The 23,569-nt window shown below is 21.2% G+C and overlaps 1 long non-coding RNA gene across 1 annotated transcript in view; it reads left to right on the top strand.

Annotated features, from left to right (window-relative positions):
• Positions 1-3,501: 3,501 nt before the first annotated feature.
• Positions 3,502-23,569, top strand: part of LOC122512412 — a 43,215-nt gene continuing 23,147 nt past the window's right edge. Inside the window, exons 1-2 of the long non-coding RNA XR_006302630.1 lie at positions 3,502-3,749; positions 4,378-4,490. This is a non-coding gene — a long non-coding RNA (uncharacterized LOC122512412). The remainder of the gene's footprint in view (positions 3,750-4,377; positions 4,491-23,569) is intronic.

Genomic DNA, 23,569 nt, shown 5'->3' with positions numbered 1-23,569 from the left:
TATAATTTGGAAAAATGCAATAACGCACTAATTTTGTAAATTTGAAATGAATTTTGTTTTCGCAGTTTTAGCGTTTGCACAAATTATTCGTACAATAGAATTGAATGCGTGTGTGCGTATAAATGTATTAAAGCAAATCTTTTAAATGGATAAATTATGTCGAATTAGAAAAAATTGTGAAATACAATAATGAAAACGGCAATATTGTTGAATTGCAATCGAGCACTTGTAATTAAAGCACAGAGAGCTTTAAATGTTGGTACGTTTTCGTGTTTTTTTAACACTTAAAAAAATTCCATTCTTACAATTAATTTACAATTCAATTTAAGTAAATTATTCTTTTTTTTTAACTTTTTTTCTTTTTTTAAATTATTAACACACGTAGTTTTTAATTTGCTACCAAAGTTAAAGGAAAATTCATGAATTTTGCTCAGTTTATTAGTTTAAAACTTTTGAAGAAAAAAATACTCAAACTTTAGTTTTAATTTTTCGAAAAAAAATTGAAGAGCTTATTGTTTAAAAACCAGCTCTCTAAATGAATAATTTGTTTTAATTTTGAAAAAAATTTGATATTGTAAATAATTAAATAATAGAGAAAAAGGTGGTGGATATGACGGTGCAGGACTTTGTAAAAAAAAAAAAAATAGCTGTTATAAATAATATCTATAAATTGTAATAAAAGCCTCTCTCTGCCTTTAATGAATATTATACACTTAAGTGAAGGGGATTTATATAGTAAAAAAATAAATAAATATATGTGAATGAAAAAAAAATTTATGTAAAGTAAAAAAAAGCCGAAAAATTGAAAACAGTTCCACTTCACTTTTTAGCGACAAACAACGAGATATCAGTATTTTTATGGCCACATATCAGAGATTTCATATACACTTTGTGATTCTTTTTTAATGCAAGAAAAAAACATAGGAGGTTAGATAATAGATATTCTTTACACAATTTTTTAAGTGTAAGGCACAAAGACTTTTTTACACTTGTGTATTTTCGTGAGTACACAATTTTTGTGCGATGTAGATTTTGTGACTTTTTATTTATATACACGCCTAAAAAAATCAGAATTATATGTATTTGAAAATAAAATAAAAAGAATTTCACGTGAAATCGAGTTTATTTTTTAGTGTTTTTTTATTTTTTTAATTTAATTTTTTCTATTTTTGTTTTCTGTTTTCTGTTTTTATTTTGTTTTCTATTTTACTTTGTTTATTTTTATTTTTCTATTTTACTTTTTCAATTATATTTTCAATTTTATGTTTTTAATTTTCTTTTCAATTTTTCTTAAATTTTCTTTTCTATTTTAATGTTTTAATTTTATTTTTCATTCTATTTTTTCTATTTTATTTTGTTTTTTATTTAATTTTTTTATTTCATTTTCTATTTTACTTTTTTAATTTTATTTTGCTTATTTAGTTGATTTTATTTTTCCAGTCATTCTAAATATTTCTTTGAATCAATTTCAGAAGCTGATTTTCTATAACAAATTAATTTTTATTCAATGTTCAGGAAGAATAAAAAAGAAACCTAAACGAAACTGTTCTTTAGAATTTTTTGTTTTACAAAAAGACGAGTCATTGCTTATTTAAGGGTTTTTTTTCTCTCTCTCATGGACCGTTCACTCTCAGCTATAAATTTCGTTTTTTTTTTCTCTCAATGCTGTCTACCAGTGACGATCATGTTTTCTCATCACTTCTGGAACAATGTCGAGAATTCACTACTAGTTGTAAACATCACTTTTATATTTAAAACAAGAGACATAAACCGAAAGGTACGTTTCCAAACTATTAATTAGTAGAATTTAGTTAAGCTAAAGCAATTCCTTTTTTTTTTTCCTCTGGAAATTGAAAATAATTATATTTTATTTTTTTCAGGAAATAATTTCTCATCAACATTTTTTTGGAAGAAATTAGGAATTAATTTCATCAACTTTTTTTTGAAAGAAATTAGGAAATAATTTCATCAAATTTTTTTGGAAGAAATTAGGAAATAATTTCAAAATTATTTCTTTTCTTTGGGAAAAAATTATGCAATTGCGTATTTAATTTATTTTTTCGCATACTCTCTATTGTGATATTTTTCGCTTCACGTTTCACACTTTGAAGTTGAATAACATGACGTGAATTGACCTCAGGGGTGATGCAGGCGTTTACCACCCGTCGACATAAAAAAAGGAATCTCGACTTGCTTGGATATATTCAATCGCTCTTCTCGCGATTCTGCTTTTATTAATTTGACCAAGGTGGGCAATTATTTGTTAAAATATAAGCTACTACCGAAGCTGTCACATTTTTACTTGTATTCAATTCTCTCACGCGTGTAATTCAACAACACAATTTTTTCTTATGGCCAGGAATTAATTATTTTTTAACAATTTAATTTTGATTCTCTTATCTTCTTTACTTTCATTTTTTATTCCTGTTTATTTTCTTTCTTTCTTTATTTTTGAATTTTTCCTGAATTTATTGACGAAATTATTTATTTTATTAATTTTATTTTATTCTCTTATTCTTCAATTTTATTATTTATTAATTTTTTCCTCTACATGAAAAGTAAATAAAAAAATTCTTATTTATTTTTTACTCTACGTGAAAAGTAAATAAAAAATAATTCTATTTATTTTTTATTCTAAGATGAAAATTAAATAAAAAATTATTTTATCTACTCTACGTTTTACGTGTGAGATAAATAAAAAAAAATTAAATCTCAACTGATTTAGATTTGCTTCAGTCATTCTGACACGATTTTTTATTCCATGCATGTTTTATTATACATAGTTTTTATTTTCTTTTTCATTGTTTATTTATTTTTTTTCTTTTTTGTTTTAGGCACTATAATTGTCTTATTTGGATTCTGAACGCGTTCCTGTCTACGAAATGAAATGGGGAAAAAAAAGTGAAAATAAAGTACAAGAAGATGATTCCTTTTCAATCTTCTCGTCTCTGGCTCAATATTGAATATACACAAAGATCATCTTCAACATAATTCAACAGACACTCCTGCAAAAATTGAGCTTGATTCTACGTCAAAAAATTGATTGAGTGATAAATTCCAAACTAATATCCTGATTAAATCAGAAGGAGAAAACCTAATCGTTTACTAATCGTCCAATTATTTTTCAAGATTAATACGTTTCGCCAACAATCTTGACAGTTTAATATTTCTATTCAATCATAATATTTATAAATATTATTAATTCTAAAGAAAACTAATTTTCTGATTCAAATCATTTTGTTTTCTATTTTTATTTGCAAACGAACAATTTTACTTTATAATAGATTGCAATTTTACTTGTTTTCTTTTTTTTTCGATTATAATTTTTCTAATTTAGAAATTTTTACTTTTTTTCAGGAATTTTTATCGAATTGAAGTAATAAAAGTATATTTGGAATGAGGTCTTACCAAAGAGAAAATTTGAATAGCTACGGAAAAAGGGAAGAAATAATTTCAAAGTGAAATTAAAAATTGGCGGTGATTCGAATGTTATGAATTCTTTCCAAGGAGACTGAAAATATTCTTTAAATCTCACTGTTGAATCTAAACAGAAGCTGGAGCACCTGTTCGCCAACTCAACTAAAGAGTGAGGTTGAATCGTTCTCATTGGAGTTCAGTACACTGTGCACACTCAAACTGATAAGACACGTTTTATTCGCTAATCAAGACGAATTTTTTTTTTCCCCAGTCGAGCAAGTAACACGTGACAATTGTCAATCTCATCGAATATTCCCAACTCCAGTGTTAAAGTGCGACCAAAACTTCAATTTCAATTCCATTTGCTCAATTTTTGGAAAAGTAAAAAAATCGTATTGAAATTTTCAAAAAAAGGGAAAATCATTAAATTTACAAATTTGAACTATGAAAATTTTCTTTTATATTCCAAACTTTTAAAACTAACTGAAATACTACAAAAGACGATTTTTTTCTCTCCAAATTTAGTTTAAGTTGAAAAATATTTCGATTAATTGAATATAAATTTAAATAATTTTCAGTTTCTTAAAATTTCAATTTATTGAACAAAATTCAATTTTTTTTTTTTGAATTTGAAAGAAACGATTAATGTGAAACGAATTTAAAACTATTTCGATTAATTGAAAATGAAAGTAAGGAATTATTTCGTTTATTCGATTTTCAGTTTCTTGAAAATTCAATTTATTCAACAAAATTCGAATTTCGTTCAATTTAAAAACTATTTTGTTTAATTTAAAATGAAAGTAAACCATTTTTTCATTTAATCGATTTTTAGTTTCTTGAAAATTCAATTTATTGAAAAAAAATATGAAATTCATTCAATGAAAAAAATTACTTTCAAGTTTTTTGAATTTGAGAAAAATTTCGATTAATTAAAATTGAAATTAAACGATTTTTTTCCAGTTGTAATTTTTTATGCTTTTTCCTGCTCGGAGTGAAAATTTGTTAATCCTTTAATTCGTGGGTTTAATCAAGTGCGAAAGACAATTTTTCTGGATATTTCCCTTTCGAGTTAGGTAACGTTAATTGAAACATAATATTTATTATAATTATTATTGTACTCCAATATAATATTAATTACAATAATCAATCAACTCTCTAACTCGATTACTAACAATTTAACTCAAATGTTAATTTGAATTTTTATTTCCATTTTCTTTTTGCTTCTTCAATTTTTATTCCATAAAAAAAAATTATCGAACTTAATTAATTCCATCCGCGAATGAAAACGGAGTTAATTACAAAGTTTATGGCAAATTTTACAATTTATCTGTTTGTCTAAATTCAAATGGGTAATTAAATATGATCTTGAAGCGTCAAGATTCTATCGGGGAATAGAATTCTTGAGGGAATGGAAAGTAATGAGAAAAATGTCTACATGAAGAAGATAAGATAATTGCTTTGAGAGGAATATAATTACTAATATTATCATCTCGATAAATGACTATTGGTCACACCCTCGGGAACTTTATAATAACTTTTTAGCCTCTAGTTGGCAAATTTACTTCAAACATTGTATACCTTGGTGGTAATTATGAATATTCCTTTTATAACTATCATTAAACTGCCACTTTTGATAATTGTCGCAAATTCACAATCTTTCTTTAAAATTCATCATTATTTAAAATATATTCTTCATTTTTTCTCTCTCCATTAAAATTTAAAATTAAAATCAATTTTACGTTTAACGATAAAATCTTACTTTAATAATGAAAAATTCCATCGTGAATAAATTATTTTATTTATAAATATCTTGGATTGGATTTTTAAATAATTGGAATTCGATTTTATTTATTTTTATTCAGTTTTGTATTTTATTTATTTTTATTTAATTTTGCAATTTGTTTATTTTAATTTAATTTTGTATTTTATTTATTTTTAGTTTATTTTACATATTATTTGTTTTATTTTTATTAATATTTTTAATTTTATTTATAAATATAAATAAAAATAAAAAACGGATTTTTCTTCATTAAAAGGAAAATAATTCGCGCGTAAAAAATTGTGCCAAGTCGAATGAGAGTTGTAACGAGGAGAACGATGAAGAGAAAAAAAAATCTAAGATCTACTGCCACAATACTTTCCTCTCTATACACTATTTTACAACGCGCGCGCTGATTTCTCTAATTTGCACCACATTTTTTTTAGCAAACATACGTTGGGGAAGCATTCGAGAAATATTTATTATTTCTCATATACTTTCAAACGTTTAAAGCAATTTCCATAAAATAAACCAATTGAACTAACAATTCTCTATATTGCCCAACAAAAGTGTCTCTTTGTACATTTTCCAAAGTTTACAAATTAATTTTTGTAATTTTTCTGGTGTACCATTTTTTGTTACTCAATTTTACACTGAATTTTTTTTCATCTTAATTTTTCTGAATTAATTTTAATGAATTTTACTAAATTATTTAATTGAATTTTTTTCGGATAATTTACTAAATTACTTTTACTCAATTTTACTAAATTATTTTTACTGAATTTTTCTAAATTATTTTACAGAATTTTACTAAATTATTTCACTGAATTTTTACTAAATTATTTTACTGAATTCTATTAAATTATTTTACCGGATTTTACCAAATTATTTTACTGCATTTTACTAAATTATTTTTACTAAATTTCATTAAATTATTTTACTAAATTTTACTAAAAAATTTTTCACTTAATTTTTCTAAATTTTTTTTTTTTTGCTCTATTTTTAAAGGGAAGAATTCTAATCAAATTTTCTAAATGAACAAAAATTGGGTCAAATTAATAGAAGGATAAAAAAATATTATCGGCGAATTGAAATCAATTTAAATGAGGCTGTTGAGGAAAAATTAGAGCAACAATGAATTAAATAAAAGACAATTTAGAGCAAAATTAGAACAACTTCTTTTTAATAAAACGAAAATTTGTCATAATTCCAAAAAAAAGATTCTTAAACTTCGGAGTAATATTCGTGAAATTTTAATAAAACTGAATTGAAAATAATTGAATTCTGGCAGAGAATTTTATTATTTATGACTAAAATAGAATTCTTTTAAAAAATGTTATTCAAATTTTTGAAAATAATTTAAATCTTGGCAAGAATTTGATTAAAATTCTTAAAAATAATTGAATTTTTTTGAAGAATTGTGTTTGATTTTTTTTTAAAACAATGGAATTTTTTAAAAATAATTTTTATTAAAAAGTAATTGAATTTTATGAAGAATTTCTTTTAAGTTTTTAAAACAATCCAGTTTATTAATAACTGTAATTGATAATTTTAAATTTTACAAAAATTATTGATAGAAAATTAAATTCTTTTAAACAATTTTATTAGAGTTTTCGAAAAAATTGAAATTTTTATTAAGAATTTCTTTAAATTTTCTGAAAATAGATAAAGTAGTTTTTTAAAATAATTTTAATTGCAAATTTTTTACATAATTGAAATTTACGAAGAATTTATCAAAACTTTTATCAATAATTGAATTTTTTAGAAATTTTTTATTACAATTTTTAAAAATAATTGAAACGATACAATAAATTTTATTAAAATTGTATTGAAAATTATAATTTAATGCTTCAAAGATTTTTTTCAAAATTTTTGGTATTAATTTAATTCTATCAAAAAATTTTATTAAAGGCTTTTAAAAATAATTCAATTCTTTCGTTAAATTTCATTAAAATTATTTTAAAAATAATTGAATTTCTGTGAAGAATTTTACTATTTATAAAAATAATTGAATTTTTCTAAAGAATGTTATTATTCTTTTTTAATAATTGCATTTTTTTTTGAAGAATTTTATTCAAATTTTGGAAATAATTGAATGTTTGTAAAGAATTTTATTAAAAATAATTTGAAAGTATTACAGAAATGTTATTAAAATTTTATTGAAAATAATTGAATGTTTCGAAGGAATTTATCAACATTTTTGAAAATAATTAAATCCTTTTGTGAAATTTTATTAAAATTGTTTTGAAAATAATTGAATTTTTGCGAAGAATTTCATTAAAATGTTTGATAATAATTGCATTCTTTTGAAAAATTTTATTTAAGGGCATTTGAAACTTGATGACGTCACACATGCTTTGCACAAACTGAAACGTCATCAAGGTTCAAATGCCCTTAAATTTTGGAAATAATTGAATTTTTAAAAAGAATTTTATTAAAAATAATTGAATTCTTCTGAGAAATTTAATTAAAATTATTTTTAAAATATTTCAATTCCTGCGATGAATTTTACTATATTTATAAAAATAATTGAATTTTTTCAAAGTATGTTATTATTTATGCGAATAATTGAATTCTTATGCGAAGAATTTTATTAAAATTTTTGATAATAATTGAATTTCTTTTAAAGAATTTTATTTAAATTCTGAAAATAATTGAATTTTTCCCAAGAATTTTATTAAAAATAATTGAAACCATTCGAGATATTTTATTAAATTTGCATTGAAAATAATTGAATTCCTGCGAAGAATGCAATGAATTTTATTATATATTTATAAAAATAATTTAATTCTTCCAAAAAATGTTATTATTTACGAAAATAATTGAATTCTTGCGAAAAATTTTATTTTTGAAAATAATAAAGAAGAATAATTAATTATCTTCTTAATAAGTGAATTTTCGAAATTTTGATACTAAAATTATTCAAAAATTGATGTTTAGATTTGAAAACATAAAATTTTTTAATTCGCAAAATAATAATAAATTAGAATTACCGCGTTTCGTAACATTTGCTAATTATAATAATAATTTTAATAATTATAACAATATCTTTAATAATTATTATTTATTATTAAAAAAATATCTCAACAATAAAGAAGCTAAAAATAAAATTTAAAAAATTCTGAAATAATAAATACAAATGCAACTGTAATTATTCCATAAAATAAAAATTTTCAACTAACGAAACGCGAAATAAAAATGAAGAAAAAAAAGAAACAAAAAATGACAAGATACATAAAAATGAAAATGAGAGTTGAGGTAAATCATTAATTTCTCAGCGGGGTGAAATGTTAAAAGTTTACGAGAGTATGTAAATGATTTATCTTGTCTCGACTCTAATAATAATACGAAACGTAGACCACACGTGTATTGTCATTAAATTTCTTTTAACTACTGTCATTTATAATTAAAAATACTCATTTATGATTAAAAGTCTCCTAACAATCATTCTACAAAAATTTCTCACATTCGACATTATATTTCATTTTTTTTTTTTTTGCTGTAGCAAACAGAAATACAATCCTTCCTCTATGAGGAAGCAAAAAAAAAAAAAAGGAAAAAATGAATAAACTTACAAAAAATTGGCAATTTTCTGTTTTTTATTTAAATATTTAATGAGGATTAGAGGGAGAAAGAGATTCTGGTTTTGTATGAGCGAAATTTCCAGCACATTGATGACGTGTGCTGTCTTTGGCCTTAATACTGGGGTGAGCCATAGGGGCCAAAGACCTTATCCCATTGAATTTGGCTTTAATCGAACTGGAAGTTATCATCGCGTGCAATGTTTGACGAATGACGTGTAAAAATGTATTTTTTTTTGCCCCATCTTTGAACGATTAAAAAAAAAGGAAAAGAAGAAGGTCCTTTTGTTCACTTACAAGTGACTCTGAGCAAGGAGAGAAAAATTACTTCCCTACTTTATTTTTTAAAAACAAAAAATAAAAATTAAAAAAAATTATTTATTATTATTTTATTATTTTATAATAATATTATATTAATTATTTATTTGCTACATGGAAAGAAATTTTTATTTTGAACAGCGATAAGTTTCTCTAAAATAGTGAAAGTATTTCGTAAAACAACTAAAAATTTCTCTAATTCAGTGAAATTTAAAACTGTTCCAGGTAAACATTTTTTTTCCTTCTCGAAAAATAAATAAATAATTTATTTAATAAAATTAAAAAAAGCAGTTACAATTATTAAAAAATTTAATTTTTGCATTTAAAATGTAAATAATTAAATTCTCAAAGAACTTTCGTAAAATTATTAGAAATTATTTATTTATATATAATTATTTAAAATTGCAAAAGGGTGAAAAACAATAATTGATTTAGAGAAAAAGATTACAGGACAAAAAATCCAAACCGAAAAATACAAGAACAAAAGTCCAAAATACAAAAAATCCAAAATAAAAATATCCAAAGTCAAAAAATCGAAAATAAATAAAAACGTCAAAAATAAATAATGAAATATGTGCGAAAGCCACGTTTTTAGGATTTTAATTATTTACATAAATAATAAAATTCTACCCAAAAATTCAATTGTTTTCATAAAAAAAAAAAAATTCTTCACAAAAATTAAATTATTTTCATAAACGAAAAAATTCTTCACAAAAATTCAATTATTTTCATTAAAAAAAAAATTTCTAGAAAAATTTCAATTATTTTATACAATTTTTAAAACAATTATTCCAAGAAATACAATTATTTTCAACAATTTTGATAAAATTCTTTACTAAAATTCAATTACGTTTTTCCAATATAATTTCAATTGAATTACTCGATTAATTTAATGTTTTTTTTGAGAAATTTAAAATGTTAAGTTTACCTACTTTCGATTCACAGTCATCTAAATGAGTAACTCAAGAAAAGGACTAATTTTTATATGATCTCGATTTTTTTTATTGGATTTTTAATTACTTTGGACTTTTTGACCAGGAGAAAAAAATCCCTAAAAATAATTCCAAAGTGAAACTATTTTTTTTTTACATTTTTGGATTTCATTTACTTTGGATTTTTTGGTTTGGACTTCTTGCTTGGATACCAGAGAAAAAGTTTAGTTAAAAATTCTAAAAAATAATTGAATTTTAAAAGAATTGAAATTGAAAATAATTTGAAATTGAAAATTGAAATTTTCGAAAATTATTGAATTTTAGAGGATTTGAAATTTAATAAACAATTAAATTTAATAACAAAAAAAAAATGCAATTCTTGTGAAAAAATAAATAAGACGTATTTAAATATTTTTTTAAAAAAATAATTAAAGTTTAAAATAATTGAATTTAAAAATGAGTAAAAAATCAGGAGAAAAAACAAAATTAAATTTTTAAGACAAAGCCTGTTATAATACTAATGGTTATAAATATTTATAATAGTAATGGTAATGGTAATAAATAAAATAACTAAAAATTAGAAATAGCGAATAAATTGTACAATTTTATGAAAAGACTATAGTAATAATAATAGTAATAATAATAATAATAATAATCAAAAGACTATAATTTTATCAAAAATAGAATTACTTAAAGTTAAATTTTTTCGTCTAACATAATCGGATTAGACACTGTCCTTGGAATTTGCTATTTTTTTGTACTGAGAATTTAGAAAACGATCGTATTTGGAGATTAGGACTTTAACTTATAATATTGACGTAAAAAGATTATTTGAGTTGAAAATTATTTCCGAATTGTATTTTGCCATAAAAATAGTCTATAAATTATCTAAAATTTATAATAGAAAATATCTTTTAAAAATTGGCGAATTTGAATCCTTTCAATGAAAATAAAATTTATTTCGAAAAACACTATAATTAACACTCCTGTGTTAATAAAATTTATTAATTAATAAAAATTATTACTTAAAAAAAATATTAATAATTTTTTAATAATTTTTTATAAATAATGTAAAAATGTATTAATAATATAAATTAATAAAATTAATTATTAACAATTGTAATAATCAATTTTTCAAAAAAAAAAATTTATGAGTACATTAATATTAAAAAATTTTTTTGGTAAATTTATTCATTTTACAATTAATAATTTTAATAATTAATAGAATTTTTTTCTTCTTAATTTTATTCTTTTTATTAATACGATAAAAAAAGGCTTCCAATAGAAATTTAAAAAGAAAAAGATTGCAGAGAGACAAAGGAAAGCAAAATTAATTTTCACGGAAATTTTTAATTATGTCATTTAACTGCGAGGGTTCTTGACATCGAAAATTACGAGATTAAATATGATGTGACAAGTTAAAATTGACAGCAAAAATTAAAGTTCTGTCAGAGGTCGATAAAAAAAGTGACTAAATGTTATTGACATCTGAAAAAAATATTATTCTCAACAGATGTTCAGAGTGTTTGAATAAATTGTACTTTTATTTCTTTTATTCATTCATTCATTCATTCAGCAATTTCCCATCAGCTAGGAATTATTTTTAAATTACTTTTATAAATTATCACAATTTTCAAAAATAATCGAAATTTTGAATTTTATTTTAGTAATTTAAAAATTAAAAATTATAATAATATGTTGGTATAATTAATTAATTGCATTATTTTTGTGCATTAAATTTTGGAAAATGAAAATTTATAATAAAATTAGTCTCATATTTTACAAAGGGGAATTTTAAGTTTTTTCAAGCCCGTTTATCTTGTAAATATTCTCTAAATTTTAATTAGTAAAAATGTTTATTAATTTTAATTAGTGACTGACTATTTGCTTTTGAATTAGTAAATTTGACTAATAAATTAGTAGAAATTGCTATTTACTAGTAAAATTTAGTAAATTAGTAAATTTTACTAATAAATTAGTAGAAATTGCTATTTATTAGTAAAATTTAGTAAACTAGTAAATTTTACTAATAAATTAGTAGAAATGACTATTTATTAGTAAAATTTACTAATTCAAAAGCAAAAGGCCCAAAAGTAAGAATTATTTTTTACTTTGAATATTAATAAGTATTCAATAAATTATTATTAATTATTTTAATAATTAGGTACTTAAATAATTATTATCAAGTGTAGATGTATATTTATTTTCTTTTATTATTCACCTGATGTTAATAATTATTGAATAAATATTGGACCCTATGATCGATTTCTGGTATTTTTCACAAGAATGTAATCCGATTAAGGTCCAGTCACTTTAATTACAACGAGATTTAAATATTAAAAATAGAGACCTAGCGGTTTGCCCACGCGGTTTGATCGAGCAATATGGATCAAAGATCTTGCAACAACATGCAAGTGGCAATGCACGCAATTTGTATTATCGTTCACTGTCATATTGGTTAACTGTCATTATACACTGTCACCTATATAAATTTATTATTTATTTTCCACCCAGCATTCTTTCAAAACCCACAGAGTTGCCTCTCATTTTTTCCTTTCCCCTCAAAAATTAATGAGACAAAAATAAATAATAATAAATAATAATAAATAATCAAATTATCATTTCAAATTCTTCCTCAAATTTTGACTCTTTCGATAAGAATTTAATTCTATTTAATTTGTATTTATTTTTTAAAAAAGTTACTCAAAAATTATTTACCAGAATCAATTTTATAATTATATTAAATTTATTTTTAGTATTTTTCTATACTACTTTTATTATTATTATTACACTAATAAATAATACTAATGATATTAAATTTAATTAGTATTAGTATTAGATATTAATTACTCTTCTTTGTTATTTGCAAAAATAAAATTTTTCGCAAGAATTCAATTATTTTCGTAAATAATAACATACTTTGGAAAAATTCAATTATTTTTATAAATATAGTAAAATTCATCGCAGGAATTAAATTATTTTTAATACAATTTTAATCAAATTTCTCGAAAACTGTAATTATTCTTAAAAATTTTATTAAAATTCGTCGAAAGAATTTAATTATTTCTAGAAATTGTAAAAAAAATTTTCTCAAAAATTCAATTATTTCCAAAATTGAAATAAAATTCTTCAAAAGAATGCAATTATTAATATTATCAAACATTTTAATAAAATTCTTCGTAAGAATTCAATTATTTTTATAAATATAGTAAAATTTTTCGCGAGAATTCAATTATTTTTAAAACAATTTTAATAAAATTTTACAAAAGGATTCAATTATTATAAAGAATTTTTTAAAAATTTTTTCAAAAATTTAATTATTTTCAAAAATTTTTAAACTCCTTCAAAACATTCAATTATTTCCAATACAATTTTAATAACATTTCTCGAAAGGATTGAATTATTTTTAAAAGTTTTTATTAAAATTTTTCGATAGAATTAAATTATTACCTAAAATTTTGATAAAATTATTCGAAACATTTAATTAATTTCAAATTACAATTTTAATAAAAATTTTCTAATAGTTTCAATTATATTTTTGAAAATTATCATAAATTATTCACAAAAGTTTTGAGCATAAATAATTATTTTTATAAATTGTTTTAAATTTTTCGCAAGAATTCAATTACTTTCAAATCAATTTTAATAAAATTTCACGAAATTATTCAATTATTTTTAAAAGTTTTTAATAAAATCTTTCACAGGAATTCAATTATTTCCTAAAATTTTGATAAAATTATTCGAAACATTCAATTTTTTTTCAAAATACAATTTTAATCAAATATCTCGAATGGTTTCAAATATATTTTTGAAAATTATAATAAAAGTTTTCTTAAAAAATTCAATTATTCACAAAAGTTTTGATGAATTCTTGTGAATTTCAATTATTTCAAAAATTTTCAATTATAATTATTTAAAAAAAACTACAATATTTTCAAAAATTCTTCAAAAAAATTATTTTTTTTATGAAAACTCTAATAAAATTGTTTATGAGAATTTTTAATTTTCCGTGAATAATTTTAATAAAGTTTCATAATAAAATTATTAATTACAAATATTATAAACCACGATTTGTTATTAATTCAAAATAAAGTGTTCATAAAATTCAATTACTTTTAAAACTTGCAATAAAAAATAAAATTAAAAATAGTTGCTCTCGATTTATATTTTATAATGATCAGAACAATCAAAAAGTGATAAAGAAAAAAAAATTCTCTTCTTTTTTTGTATAAAATATCTAAAAAAAAATTTCCAAATGCGGAAGAAGATAAGATATTTGCGAACTATTTCATGATATAACAGTTTTGAGTGTTGTTAAAATGTAACACGACCAGACCATGAAACAACGACTCGCGTGGATCAAAATAGGTTAGTCACCTTCGCGGACAGTAGCTCTTACATAATGTTTACAGCTTCACACGCTACATTTCATTTATAATCACATTAAAAAAAAAAAAAAAATTTCTTATCCATTATTAAGAGTCCAGGCGGTAAATTATTTTTTCTGTATTTTTATTTTTAATTCATCTTTTTATTTTATTAGTATTACTATTACTATTGTTTACTATTTTTATTATTATTGTTATTACACTGAGAAAAAATTATTTGATTCAATTAACCGATTACTTGTCTATTATCAAATAAATATTTACCTGAGTCAAATAATTTTTTATCCAACAAAATAAATTCTATTTGCTTCAAATACTGAATTAATTGGTTCAAATACAATTTATTTGACTAAATTAATTAAATTAAATAATTAAATAAAATAATTAAATTGAATAAATAATTTATTATTTATTCATTGGGAAAATAATAAATTACCCCTATCTGTAACAAATACTAAAATAATTGGTTCAAATACAATTTATTTGACTAAATTAATTAAATTAAATAAGTAAATAATTAAATAATTAAATTAAATAAGTAAATAATTAAATAGTTAAATTAAATAACTAATTAATTATTTAGTAATTTGGTACTTAATAAATTACCATATAAAATGTATTTGCTCCAAATATTGAAACAATATTGGTTCAAATAAAATTTATTTGAGTGAAACAAAATTTATTTGATTGAAGTAAATAATTATTTGATAACAGACAAGTAATCTATTTAAATCAAATAAATTTTTCCCAGGGTATGAATTACTATGAATTAAAAATAAATAAATAATTATTATCTATTATTACTAATTTTTTTTTCAATTTTTATTTTTGCACTTTTAAAAAAAGAATCACAAAATATTCGTTTCGGAGATGATAAATAATTAGAGAACACAGAAATCGTTAAAGGATTTTTAGCTAATACATAATTGAGAGACTCTCTTGAGAGTGATTTTGATTAAGTGGGTTGCTTAATAACGAATTCAAAAGTTAAAAACTGTTTTGTTCGCAATCTACTTGTTACAAAATTCGCGTCAAAATCTGGTTTTGGCATACCTGCGGTTATGGATTAAGATGTTGTCGGGAGAAATAATTTTTGACAGTGTTGATGGCCCATCAATGCCATTATTTCGTTCATTAGCGTCACAAAATTTCATCATTTTGTTTTAGTTTTTTTTTTTTTTTGCAAGAAAATGAGCTTAAGAGATTAAAAAATATTTCGGATCCTTGTTCGGGGTAAAGAGAAGACAAATATTCTCGATTATTAAAGTAAGATAAATTTTTTTATTTTTAGGCCACTGAACAGTTCTCGTTATTGGAATTTATATATAAACGTATATGTATTTTATACTCATCTGTAAATTTAAAAATCTAGGCAAAATTTAAATTAATTGTAATCAATAATTATAGTTGACTATTAATTTTTATATATAATTAAATTAGGTTTTAATTATTGCAATTAGTTTATTTAATTATTATCTTCCTTGTTTTTATACTTTTTGCTATTTTTAGTTTCCATTTTTATTGTTATTTTATACTTTTTTGCTATTTTTATTTTTGTTATTTTAATTAATTATTATTTCATACCTACTTTTGCCATTTTTATTAATTTTTTTTGTTCTTATTTTATACTTTTGCTACTTTTAATTTTTATTTTCGTTATTATTAATTTGGACTTGTTGCTATTTTTTTCGCTATTATTTATTTTTTTAACAAAATTTTGTTGTTATTTTTGCTAATTTTTTGCTCTTTTTACGATTTTTTCGCTATTTTTTATTAATTATTTTTGTTCTAATTTAATACTTTTTGCTATTTTTAGTTTTTATTTATGTTATTAATTTTCATTTTATTCACTAATTTTTAAAAATTATTTTTGTTGTTTTTTTTATATTTTTTGCTACTTTTATTAGTTATTTTTGTTCTTATTTTATACTTTTTGCTATTTTTATTTTTATTTTAAAATTTATTTATTTACTTAATATTGACGGGTAAAATAAATTTTGTACGGAAATTAAGAAAATTTTTAATTGAAAGTTTAATTTTTCATTTAAGTTTTTGTTAAACTTAACTATTTGTTAAATTTAATTTTTGTTTTTGTCTTTAATAAAAATTCCATTAAACAAAACTTATGTTGAATAAAAATTCTACTAAATTACATTTTACTCAAAAAAATGTTCTGTTACATTTATTTACGAATTTCTTGAATTGTAAAATTATTCGAAAATATTAATAACTTTTTTTTTAAAATAAATATTTAATTAACATTATTTTTCCATAGGAATTAAGAATTTCAAAAAATTCAAATCTTTTTACATTCAATAACTTATAAGAATATATTTATAAAACATGAAGATAGCGATTGCTCCGAGTCGAAGACTCGGAGTGATCGATTTCTTCATGTTTTTTAATAATTAAAGATGACCGAGTGATAAAATCATTGAATATTATTACAGTAACTTTTTCAAAAATTATTTTCATCATTTCAAATCAATTATTATTTTCTACAATTTTTAATTATTTTTTATGAAAATAATTGAAAAAATTTTATTATTTATAAAAATAATTGAATTATTGCGAGGGAATTTATAAAAAAAATTTGTAAATAATTGAATTTCTGAGAAATTTTAATTATTTATGAAAATAATGGAATGTTTGCGTACTATTTTTGGAAATTTGAAATTGATTTGAAAATATAATTGAACTTTGGGGAAGAATTTTGTTATTTTTTCAGATAATTGGGATTTTGACGAGAATTTTTTTTTTATTTTAAAAGATAATTGAATTTTATGAGAAGAATTTTATCCACTTTTGAAAATAATTGAATTTCTGCCATTATTTGTAATTTTTCCAAATTTAGATTTTTTTAAAGATTATATTAATTTTTTAAAATGTAGAAATAAAAATAAAAATAATAAAAATAAAAAAGTATTAATTGTCAAGTACGAAACAAAATTGAAAAAAAATTTTTTTAATTTCTTGTTTAATTTTTTAGGTCCTATACATTTGCGTGCGACGTTGACGATGCTCATTAATCAAGTTTTTTGCCTGATTGGTTACACGTTGTCATATATTCTTATTCAACGCATTTTTTTTCCAATCTCGTGCAAAAAACAATATAAACCTATAGGCAATATTAAACAAAAAATAAAGTGGCATTCCATCTTGTTTATAATGACTATTACAAAAAAGCAAAAAAAAAAAAAAACAAAAAAAAAAAAACGAAGTGCCACCGGAAATGCTATTCGTGAACAAAGTATAAAACACTTTCACTCGTCGCTCCAGTTTATAGTCCAAATAATTATTATATCAACTATCGGGGGAATATGCCACTCTATGTATTAGTATATAACAAATTTACGCGCTTTTAGATTTATAATTTATTTGCCCGTAAAATATAATATAAAGGAGACAAAAATATTGTGAACAGTCTCTCACTTTCATTCAAATATTAAATTACAAAACGTATTTTATTTATATAATATTCAAAAAAGTGCAATTTAAAAAAAAAATTTGGTTTTTTTTTTGATAATCTAAAGGAGGAATTTTGTTAACAGTTTATAGATTATAAAAACGGGTTTTCAAAAAACTAAAAGCATTTGATAATTCCAAGAATGCAAATTTATGATCATTGCAGATTAAATGAGAGGTAAAAGTTATAAGAAATTTTGATCCGTCAATTTAAAAAAAAAATCTTTTAAGAATACAAACTTTCAACTGTAAAGTATATATTTAACATTCAATATTTATTCGAAATATTCAATGTTAAATAATTTAACATATAATTATTTAAAAATATTTTAGTATATAATTATTTAAAAAGCTATATTTGATTCTTTTTTCGTTTTCTATTTTTTATTTTCATTTTTATTTTTATTGTTATTTTTATTTTTATTCGAAATAATCCATGTTAATTAATTTAACATATAATTATTTAAAAATATTTTAATATAATAATTATTTAAAAAGCTATATTTGATTTTTTTTTGTTTTCTATTTTTTATTTTCAATTTTATTTTTATTGTCTATTTTTACTTTTTATATTTATATTTATTTTTTATTTTTTTTTACCTTTTAAATTTCAATCAGTTACAAATAACTGATTCAGAAATAAAAAGTCAATCACTGATTGACACTATTAAAACTATGATTTTTAACGGATTTAAATTTAGAGAGTATTTTCTAAATTTCTATTTTCTATTTCTTATTTCTTATTTTTTTTCATTTTTCCTTTTACTTATTTATTTATTTGAATAATAATTGAATAATAATTTTTTTTTCATATTTCTATTATTTTTTGAATTTAATGATTATTTTTAGAAAAATAAATGCGAATGGAATTTAAAATTGTAAATTTCCTTGGCTTTTAAACTATTTACATTTTTTTGCGAGGCGTGTACTATTTAGATAATTGAGCAAAAAAATTTCGAGGAGTAATTTATATAAATTTCTTTTTTTTTGGGTTCAATGAACTGTAAAATAAAAAAAGAAAAAAATTCCTAGGAACTCTAATTGAGTATTCGTTTATTGGAAGGATCAAATATTTTTTGACCCTTTAGATTAAAACGCACATTTATTGTTTCAAGTTGTTAAATTCTTTTATGGAGACTTGTAGGTATAGTTTTATCCAGAGGCATTTTTTCTCTCTTATTTTTAGAAAGACTTAATTTTTTAGCAGAATTTCTAACAAAACATTCATTTAGTCAAATAGTTTGTAAAATTTATTTGTGTATTTTTTATTAACTAAAGCTTAAGAGGAATAAAATCATTATTTATACTTTTTATTTTTAGCTAATTTTAATTTTAATTTTGGTTATATTATTTTATACTTTTTGCTATTTTTAATTTTGTCATTGTTTCTTACTTTTGCTATTTTTATTAATTGTTTTTGTTCTAATTTCATACTTTTTGCTATTTTTAGTTTTTATTTATGTTATTAATTTTCATTTTATTCACTAATTTTTATAAAAATTATTTTTGTTGTTTTTTTATATTTTTTGCTACTTTTATTACTTATTTTTGTTCTTATTTTATACTTTTTACTATTTTTTATTTTTATTTTGTCGTAATTTTGCTATTTTTAGTTTCTATTTTTGTTGTTATTTTACACTTTTTGCTATTTTTATTAATTATTATTTCATACCTACTTTTGCCATTTTTATCAATTTTTTTTGTTCTTATTTTATACTTTTGCTACTTTTAATTTTTATTTTTGTTATTATTAATTTTCACTTGTTGCTATTTTTATCGTTATTATTTACTTTTTATACTTTTTGTCATTTTTATTAATTATTTTGGTGTTTAATTTTCATTTTCGTTAATATCCATTTAATATTTTTTCTATTTTTTACTTTTGATAATATTTCATATTTTTTGAAATTTTAAAAAAATTTTGTTGTTATTTTTGCTAATTTTTTGCTTTTGTACTACTTTTATGATTTTTTCGCTATTTTTGTTTTAATTTTATACTTTTTGATATTTTTAGTTTTAATTTATATTATTAATTTTCATTTTATTCACTATTTTTAAAAAATATTTTTGTTGTTTTTTTGATATTTTTTGATACTTTTATTACTAATTTTTGTTATTTTATACTTTTTGGTGTTTTTATTTTTATTTTAAAATTTATTTATTTACTTAATATTGACGGGTAAAATAAATTTTGGACGGAAATTAAGAAAATTTTTAATTTAAAGTTTAATTTTTCATTAAAGTTTTTTTTAAACTTATAACTTTTTTGTTAAATTTAATTTTTGTTTTTGTCTTAATAAAAATTCCATTAACCAAAACTTATGTTAAATAAAAATTCTACTAAATGACATTTTTCTTATTTAAACATTCTGTTAAATAAAACTTTTGTTAATACAAATTTTTGCTATATAAAAATGCTGTTAAATAAATCTTCTGTTATTCAAAAACTCTGCTAAATGAAACTTCTGTTAAGTAAAAATTCTGTAAAATAAAACTTCTTTTAAATAAAAATTCTGTGAATTAAAAATTTTTTGCCAAATAATACTTTTGCTAAATGAAAATTCTGTTAAAGAAATCTTGTGTTACTTAAAAACTCTGCTAAATGAACATTCTGTTAATTAAAAATTTTTGCTAAATGAAAATTCTGTTTTATAAATCTTCTCTTATTTAAAAACTATGCTAAATGAACATTCTGTTAATTAAAAATTTTTGCTAAATGAAAATTCTGTTTTATAAATCTTCTCTTATTTAAAAACTATGCTAAATGAAACTTCTGTTAAATAAAGTTTCTTTTAAATAATAATTCTGTCAAATAAAAATTTTTGCTAAATAATACTTTGGCTAAATGAAACTTCTCTTATGTGTTATTTAAAAACTTTGCTGAATGAAACTTCTGTTAAATAAAAATTCTGATAAATAAATCTTCTGCTACTTAAATATTCTGCTAAATTAAAATTTCATTTAAATAAAAATTCTGATAAATAAAACTTCTTTTAAATAAAAATTCTCTTAAATAATTCTCCTGCTTCTTAAATATTCCGCTAAATAAAAGTTCTGTTAAATAAAAATTCTTTCTTACAAAGAAGAGAGAAAAATTCTTGCAAAATAGTTCGCAAAATTCCGCCAGTACACAAGAGTCTTAATTCCGCTTCCTTTAAAGTGTAAAAAAAATAATTTCGCGACAGAGCTTGAAGATGATGTGAAATAATGTTAATGATGATGACGAGGATTATGATTTATTTATTTATTTTTTTTTTTGCAAACTGTCGTGTTCTGGTCCACAAATACGTGTGCGTACGTGCAAATCTCAAGATATACGATGGCGCCGGTTTTGTACTCACTCGCCAGTAAATGTGTAGCTTTGCCGGAATGAGAAACAGAATACGTTTCGTGGAGTTGGATGGCAGATTCGCGAAGGCAGAAATTGAACACGGTCTGCTTTTCTTGGCCGCGAACGAATCACATATCCACGGTGTCCTCACCGATCAGTTCGCCATTCACTTATATATATCTCATTTCTTTACAACATTTGATCAATTCCCGATTACAAACATACTTTAAATTTTTGCGCCTCATTATCATCATTTTTTTTTGCAAAATCACATTCCCTTTTTTTTGGGTTCAAGAAACATCTTTTTTTCTTACTCTCATTAGTCAATATAATGTGAAAAAAATAATTTCTGACAAGGATGATTTTTAGTGTCACGAAATGACTCGCGGTTAATTACAAGGGACAAGTGATTGGTGGTGCGTGCAAGGATTTTGCAAACATTGATCAAGAAATTTGGACTTAATTTTTTACACCCAGGGGAGAAAAAAAAGAAATTTATAACTCACACGGGGTCATTTCCAATCAGGGAATGACAAAAAAATAAAGAATTGACATAAAATATGTCAGTGGCAGATAAATATAGGAAAATGACTGAATTATGCGCTCTAAAAGGACCAGGATCATAAAATGATTTTATGATCTTGCCTTTATGACGATATCGATTGATTTCACTCTCGATGGATAGATGTGCGAAAGATTGTTGCGTAAACTAAAGGCGCCGAATGTCTGATAAATCGAATTATTCGTTAATTATGAATATGCTTGCAAAGAAATCATTGTAGAAAGAAGGTGCTAAATTGGAACTGTTTTCTGGTATTTAAATGGTACCAAATACCGAAAATCGGTTCTAAATTGATATTTACCTTTTTTGAGTGAATATTGATGATTAATATTAATGACTATTCGATTTTTAATGGGGGATATATATATGTATTCTAGATGATGATCCAAACTGGAATTAGGAATTTTCAAAATTAAATTTGGAAGTCAAACTCAGACTTCGCATTAGATAATTAATTTTAAAAAAGTCACAAAAAGTCGCTTTCAAACTAAAAAAAAGTAGTAAAAAAGTAGCTATCGAAAAATTAAATTTGACGACCAAAAAAATTCCTTTTAGACACTTCACAAAACAGACAAAAATTCCATTCTATATTTTATCTTCCTGATTTTTTCCTAATTTTCATCAAAAATATTTACTTCTTTCTAATCCTGCTAATAAATTCAATTCTTGCAACGAATTTTAAAAAAAGTTTGAATAATATGAATTCTTTCGACTAATTTTATATAAATTGTAATTTAAATAATTGAATTCCTGAGAAAATTTTAATATTCATGAAAAGAATTGAATTCTTACGAAGGTTTTTACAAAATTCTTCTTAAATAATTGAATTCTGTTTGGAAATTCTATGAAAATAGTAGATATTGAAAATCATTGAATTGCGAAAAGTTTTTCAAAATAATTAAATTTTACAAAGAATTCTATTAAAATTTTTGACAATAATTGAATGTCTGTGTGGTAATTCATTAAATTTTTTTGAAAATAATTGAATTTTTGCGACGGATTTTATTAGAATTTTTTTTTTAAATAATTGAATTTCCAAGAAGAAATTTATTACTTTTAAAAATAATTGAATTCTTGTGATAAATATTGTTATTTATGAAAATAATTGAATTTCGCAAAGAATTTTATTGAAATGCCACAAAATAATTGAATTTTCGGGAATCTTTTTGTTATTTATCGACATAATTGAATTCTTTCGAAAAATTATTAATGTAAATATAGGAATTGAATTCTTGGAAAGAATTTTACTAAAATCTAAAAGAATAATTGAATTATTTCAAAAAAATTTAATTAAAATTGTATTTAAATTAATTGATTTCTCTCGAACAATTTTATTAAAATATTTGAAAATAATTGAATTAAGGGGATTTGAAATTATGACGTCACAATTTTGGAACACATGCTTTGCGCAAATTGTGACGTCATAATGGTTCAAATGCCCTTAAGCTGTGAAAAATTCTCATATTTTTGTAAATAATTGAATTCTTTCAATAAATTTAAAAAAACCATTTTTTTAAATAATTGATTTTTTCGAGGAATTGAAATTAAATTTTTAAAAATAATTACATTTCTCAAGTAATTCTTGTAAAATTGTATTAAAAATAATTGAAATCTTTCGATGAATTTTATTATTTATGAAATTAATTGAATAGTTGCTCAGAATTTTATTAAAATTTACAAAAATAATTGAATTCCTGGGAAGAATTTTATTCTTTATGAAAATAATTATTGCGAAAAATTTTATTAAAATGTTTAAATAGAATTGAATTTCTGTATAAATTTTTGTTATTTTTGAAAATAATTGAATTTTTCTATT

This window comes from Leptopilina heterotoma, unplaced genomic scaffold (assembly GCF_015476425.1).
Source record: "Leptopilina heterotoma isolate Lh14 unplaced genomic scaffold, ASM1547642v1 Lhet_99, whole genome shotgun sequence".
Lineage (NCBI taxonomy): Eukaryota > Metazoa > Arthropoda > Insecta > Hymenoptera > Figitidae > Leptopilina > Leptopilina heterotoma.
This window is presented reverse-complemented; position numbering and strand designations above follow the sequence as displayed.